The sequence below is a fragment of the Solanum stenotomum genome, chromosome 3 (assembly GCF_019186545.1).
Source record: "Solanum stenotomum isolate F172 chromosome 3, ASM1918654v1, whole genome shotgun sequence".
Classification (NCBI taxonomy): domain Eukaryota; kingdom Viridiplantae; phylum Streptophyta; class Magnoliopsida; order Solanales; family Solanaceae; genus Solanum; species Solanum stenotomum.
Window position 1 is genome coordinate 32,408,522 of NC_064284.1, and position 6,769 is coordinate 32,415,290.

At 36.0% G+C, this 6,769-nt stretch overlaps 1 pseudogene; it reads right to left on the reverse strand.

Annotated features, from left to right (window-relative positions):
• Positions 1–6,127: 6,127 nt before the first annotated feature.
• LOC125858878 (uncharacterized) overlaps positions 6,128–6,769 on the reverse strand; it is a 981-nt pseudogene continuing 339 nt past the window's right edge.

Genomic DNA, 6,769 nt, shown 5'->3' on the forward strand with positions numbered 1-6,769 from the left:
GACAAGTATTTTGTAAATGAGCTTGACTCTTGTTCTATGATTTTTTTTTGAAATGGTTTGCCCTTAGTCCCTATTTCCCGTTAATTAATGTTGATTGTACTTCCGCGATCGATGAAGTGTGATTGACAAGTTTGAGAGGCTTGTTTGGGGTTCCTTCGGGTTCCTCATTCGCCATGTCACGTCTAGGCCCTAGGCTTGGGTCGTGACAGTTATACCATCAATGTTTATGCAATATGACTTCCCGAGTCACCAATGATCATATTATAATATGATTTTGAAATGTTTTTGAGAAAGAGTAGAGTTGAGTTGAGTTCATTTTCTTTATAATGATATATGAGAACTAAGTATTCGCAAGGCTAAATGTTTTCACATTTAAAAGAGAAGAAAATTGAGATTTCCAAAAGATTTTTGAGTAGTTGAGTAACATTTCATTTTATAGAAAGATTTTGAGTAATAATCTCAAACCACATAAAATGTTATGTTTTTAAACATATGAGCTAGTATATTTTGGGAGTAGTATTGAGCACCGATATGGGGACATGTTTAGATAACTCAAGTCTCCATAAACCATGTAGTCATCATGGGTAGAAATGATCATACTTTTTAGATGAATCCTTAGTGCTTTTTAGCTTAGACTAGTGGATCTACTTAGTTAAGGCGTTCTATATGACGGAAAAGTATAGGACAATTCTGGCAGCGTGGGCAAGATGTTGTATCATCAATTAGGCTCATTGTTGTGGTTGTCGGTTAGAGAAACTCCCACAGAGTTATATTATATTTTATTATAAATAAATTGAGTTGTTATTGTTTTCTTCAATCCACTTAGTTGATTTCTATTGTTTTAAAAGCTTTTCATATATTGCATATGTATTGTTGCTTTATATTGAGTTAAGTATCCAGAGTTAAGTACCCAGAGTTGAGTATTTAATCTTTGAGTTGAGTATCTTACCCTTGAGTAGTTTTGAGTATTCTTTGAGTTGAGTAAGTTTGAAAAGAAGTAAGTATGTGTCCTTTTTTTTATCAAGTTCAAGCTTATGTTTATGATTTAGAATTCCCCTTACATTCTCGTACAGTCCACGTATTGAGCCATTTGACCTGCATCCTTTCATGATGCACATATAGGTATTTAGGGTTATCAACAGGAGTTTCGTTGATACCACATGCAGTTCGAGTTAGTTATGGTGAGCCTCCTTGCTTTCGAAGAATTTCACTTACTTTTCAATTTTGTCAGGATGTCGTGGATCTTGTCCTGACTTCCATCTTTGTCATTTAGAGGCTTCATAGATAGAAAGTAGAGTTTCAGAAGTCTGTTCATTTATTATGTTAAATGTTTTAAAGAATTAAGTTTCCCATTTTGGGGTGAGTTGAATATATTTTATTATTCAGAGTTTTCTTTTGATTTAAAGCTTTGTATTTAAGTTTCATGAATTTTTATTCAGTTTTAAGATTTTGTATGCTTGAGTTAATCTTCCGCTTGTAGTCGGTCACGATAAGGGTTCGCTTGGGGACCAATAATGGTCTTCAATTGTCGGCCACGTCCAGGGAATAGACTCGGGTCGTGACAGCAAGCCACTTTTGGCCTTTGCGTTCACTGGCCCTTGGCCGTGTTTGTGGAGGTCAGGTGACTTGAGGGCCATTATCCTAGGGCTTTAGCCGCATTTGTGTGGTCTCTACCACATTTATGTGACCCAGATTACCCCTAGGACACATTCGCAGGGTCCTCGCCACGTTTGCAAGGCCCATATTTGCGAAGGTTATTTGAGATCTGTCTTTATTTATAAAGACTTATGTGACCAACTCTAGGTGCAAGGGTTCTAATTGTATTTCTCTCTCGATATAGCTCAAAAATTAGCGATTCAAAGTCCACATGATCCATGGAGGTTGTGGCTACGCTGTGATGTGACCAGAGTGTGTTGGTGGACTCCTGTTCGAGGTGAAATTGACGTTGCAGCTATTGTACTCGGTTCTTTTATTTTGAGGGAGTGGTTGTTTCTTTGCATGTTGTTTTGTTCGCATATTCGAACCTCGAATTGTGACCAATTTTGGAACACAAGTTAGGAGCACGGTTTAGGACCTCGTGACAGAGTCAATTTTGGAAATTTTGATGTGGGTCCCACAATTCCCATTTGACTCTGAAATTGGTCCATTTTATTTTATGTGGTTTTGGTTTCTAAACTACCATTCTAACATTGTGATCCTATTTTTGATAGTGTGACAGCGTTTAGAGGTCGTTTGGAAAGTAAAATCTCTGGCCTTTTCATTTAGAGTGCTTGCGGTCAGCATATAGGTAGGCTACGACTTCCTTTCTCTTTAGATTGTGCTTAAATGTGTAAATTTATGATGATAAAGTGAATTGGGTGCGGGCACCTAAGTATTCCTACTTTTATTCTTAGATACCATGTTTTCGGGTTAATCGATATTGTTTTGGGTTTAGTATCATGCTAGTTGGGGTGTTATATGTATTGTTGCATGTTGTTGTGTATTACTTGCATTTTTTCTTGTTATTTGGAGCATGTTCGGGCTTAGTTTAGGATATACAAGTGTTGTTTTAGAATTGCGAGCCTTGTAGCTTTATTTTCATCTCTGACGTCGTTTTGGATGGACTATATCATTTTAGACTAGAATAGCTAGCACACATGGGTCTGATATTATGAGCCTTAGTATAGATATTTTAGCAGCTTTGTAGACGTTCTTCCTTCTCTCCTCATCTCTGAGGCTTCGATGCGATATCGAAGGTTGTGTTCTTTCTCAGGATTAGAGTGTTTCATGCTTAAGCCTTTTTGTGAATCCTTGTGAGGGGACGTCAATTGTAATGATCCGTAAGGTCATTTTTGTAAATTTTATAAAATTACTATTTTACCACCTCTCGACAGTTACCCGAGTCATTTTTTATCAGTTCATGAAGTTGGTTTGGGAATTTTAAACTATTCGATAACTTCATATATTTAGTTGGTGGTATTTATTAAATAATTATTTTTTATTAGTGGGTGGTTAATGGGTCAAGTCCATAATTTATTTAATACCCTAAGTTTAACTCTTTTATTAAAATAAATTAGTAGGGTTAACCAATTATAAACAAAATTACTTAAGAAGCGAGAGGAGTATAGCGAGAAAAATATTTGTGCGGCACTGACGAGAAAAACGATCTCCTGGTAAGCAAGCTTCGTGATTTGTGCCTGCATACATTTATCTTATTGCCACATATATACAATGTTACTCATTTTGTATTAATTGAGATTGGATAAATTTAAAGTTGACAGGTTAATAATGTTTGGTATGGTTTTGGTCGAATTAGTGGGAAATATAGTTTATTCTTCAATAAACTAATGATGGAAATTATTAGATATAAGAATAATGATTGGTTGAGTATAAGATCACTGGAAACTTTAGATTTTTCGTCTAATATAGGTCAATTTTGGCAGATTTATATTATAGTGCTTAGGTTACTGACGCTTAATCCAAATCGGGTTGAAAATTTCTTATGATTATCATATTATGATTCGAGTTTTGATATACTGAGATAGATAATTAAATATGAAGTATATTGTGTTATATGATACCAGTAGAGTTATGTTAATTGAAGAGATTAAGACTTAACCCTAGACTTGAAATTTGGAAAATATGAGAATTGGCGTGTTAATTGGCATCAAAACTAGGAACTTGATTATATATTTGGATGAGTTTTTGGGTCTGAGCTAGACATATAGTAATATGGGTGTTGTTATTTTAGAAATCTTATTGTGATTATTATGTGGATAGATTGCATTTATTTGGGAGTTCAATGAAAGGAGAAGACTCAAGTTCCGGAGTAATTTTTCGATTGTTTGAGGCAAGTGAATTTCTAAACCCTTGTTAAGTGTATAGAATTGTGTATTTGTTGGGAAGTAATGGGACTTGGTGATGGGTTGACTTGTCCATATTGAATAATTTTAATGATGAAAAGGGGTAATAAAAGACAATGTAATTAATTATTGGTGTGTGATGTGTTAAGAATGATTTGAAAGGATTATTGATTCATTGTTGATGTTGTATTACGATTATGTTGTTGTGAATTATGCATTTTTATGAAAATGGTCATCTCCCCATTATTTGTGTGAACATGTCATTTGCATTGTTCTGAGACATGATTGTGACAAGTGTCATGTGAATTGAGAAAGAGTAGGAAATTAAAAAGGATGTACCATTTTGAGGGACATGTCGTGTGCCGTGACATATACTATATTTTGAGGGACGTATCGCGCGCCGTGATAGATTCTAATATCGAGGGATGTGTCGCCCGCCGCGATGGATGTATGGACAGATACCTCTTCCATAGGTCCTTGACTGAGAGACAGCGTGTGTATCACTAGGTCAGACATGCATCACTATACTTGACATTGCATTGCACATCTTTATCATTGATGAACTTGATCTTGTGAGTGCCTTTCTGTGGAAGTTGTGATTGATGAATAGTGAGTTTGTTGTTGAGGATATATAATTGTTAAAGTGTTGTTGTTGAGTTGTGTGTTATGTAAACTGTGAACTGTTAGGTTGGGCTGGTTGTATGCAGGTTGTAGTTGTGGAGGTTCGGTTGGGTGTAAGGAGTACTTGTATTCTATTCCCTTAGCTTGTGTTTAGAAGTTTACTTGTTGAGAACTGTGTGGTTTGACACTCACCCCTTACTTCTACATTTTTGTAGGTTACTAGCCCGGACCATTGTGATATTTTCTCTTCTCCTTGTCTGAGGCTTCTTGTGGATGTTTGTGAGGTAGCTACTTGTCATTTCAGCAAACCTTCTTTCTCCTTAATTATAATCTTGTTCTATTCTAAAAACAATGTAATTTGAGACTTGTATTTTCTTTCAACTTTGTTATAACACATCAAGGACTTGTACACGTGACAACCAGGTTTTGGGAGATTTATTAAGTTGACTTAGTTATCCTCATTTATCATATTGTGAGATTTCAATATGTCTTACTTCCGCATAGTTTGTGAAATTTAGGGTTTAGGCTGACTTGTCTTGGTGGGATAAGACGAGTGCCATCACATCCACTTTTGGATGTGACGTCAATCCAGGGTGTCCTGGAGCCTACTTAAGATCCACTTCGGAGTCCATACGCTCCTGGGTCAGTCTTGCAAGCAAGCGGGCTATGCCTTTAAGAGTGGATTGGTTGGCGAGGGGACCTTGATATCTAAGATCCTCTTTGGAGTTGACACGCCTCCAGATCACTCTTGCTACCTGGACTGGAGTATACTGGCTGGTTGGGTTGCCTAGAGTGATTGTAAATCTTGCTAGCTAAGCTGGGATTTGACTATATATGACGGTTTCTTGGGTTGAGATCTCGACTTTTGATTTGTGGTACTCTTCTCTCGGTAGACTTAGCTTTTTTGTGTACATGTTGGGCTTTTTTGTGGTCCGTTCGGGTTTTATTTAAACTCGTGCATGAGTGTACCTTATGTGCTTATGGGGTCCAGTTAGGTTTAGTTTAGTTGTACTTATATTTACTTTCGATATGCTCGTGTGCTTTCTTTCATATCTGCTTTGACCTGTGTTTGTGTCTAGATTCTATCTTTTTCATATTGCTTTTACCCTTTTGCTTAGTCGGCCTATGATGCTTACTAAGTACCTTTCTTTTGGTACTCATGCTACACTCTGCATCTTTTTCATGAAGTAGAACTACTAGCGCTGATCGTTCATGCCATCTTTTGCAACTTATGGGGATCAGAGACAAGGGTGAGCACTTGACATCTTGGATCAACCTATCTCTTTATGTATACATGTAGCTAGTCTTTTGCCTCTGAAAGGGCTTGTTGTGGTCCAATTTTTGGACTTGTATTTGTTCATATTAGACAACTCTGTACTCGTGACTTTAAGGTTCTGGAAGAGATTCCATTGTATATAAATTTTGGCTTGATTCTGTTTCTGTCTTGTATTATTTTTTATTGTTATTTCTATTTAGTTCTACCCTCATACACACTACTTTACGTTCTGGGTACAGGTTGACTTACCTACTTGTGGGTTATACTAGGCGCCATCATGACTCGTAAAATCGTGTCATGACACACATCCTCCCCAGTCAGGATAAATCAACATGGTAATACAAATAATGAGAATTCAATAGTAAAATTGTGAACATTCAAAAAATGTCTAATTAAAATTTTCCTTAACCAATATTCTTTGTTTTTGTACTTATCACAGTTGGGATAAAAACTAAGTCTTTAAATACTTATCTTTTTCTCATAACTCACGAACAACCTCATCTAATTTCTTATCAATATCTGGTGTCCATTGGAGGTGTCATCTTTTCTTTTATGGTCTTTCTGTAGTTATTTTCGAAAGCAAAGAATGATCCTCCTCTTTTTCTGAAGTACCACTACTTTTAATTTGTGCCTCCTCATTAGTACTTATCTTTCTATTAAACCTTTTTACTACATCTTTTTCTATTAAAGAACCTACCGATTCATCTTGATAAGTCTCAGAGCAATTTTCTATGTTTTTCCCTTTCTGTCTTGCAGTTTCTTAGGACAAGATTTGTTTTCCATTACATAAACTTGATTAGCCTTATAGTGTTATAATTTTTCATTTGCCTTGTTATTGTAGCAAATCACATGCTTCCATACATCCTTGAGATTCATTGATGACATGGACGACTTCTTAAAAATGAAGCATGCCCCTTGCGTTGATGCTTATTTTACCATTTCTATTGTCATCTCGGGAGATATCACTAAACTAAAAATAAAAAATCAGAATAAAACATTAAATGAGGTATCCGGAATTGTCGAGAGAACT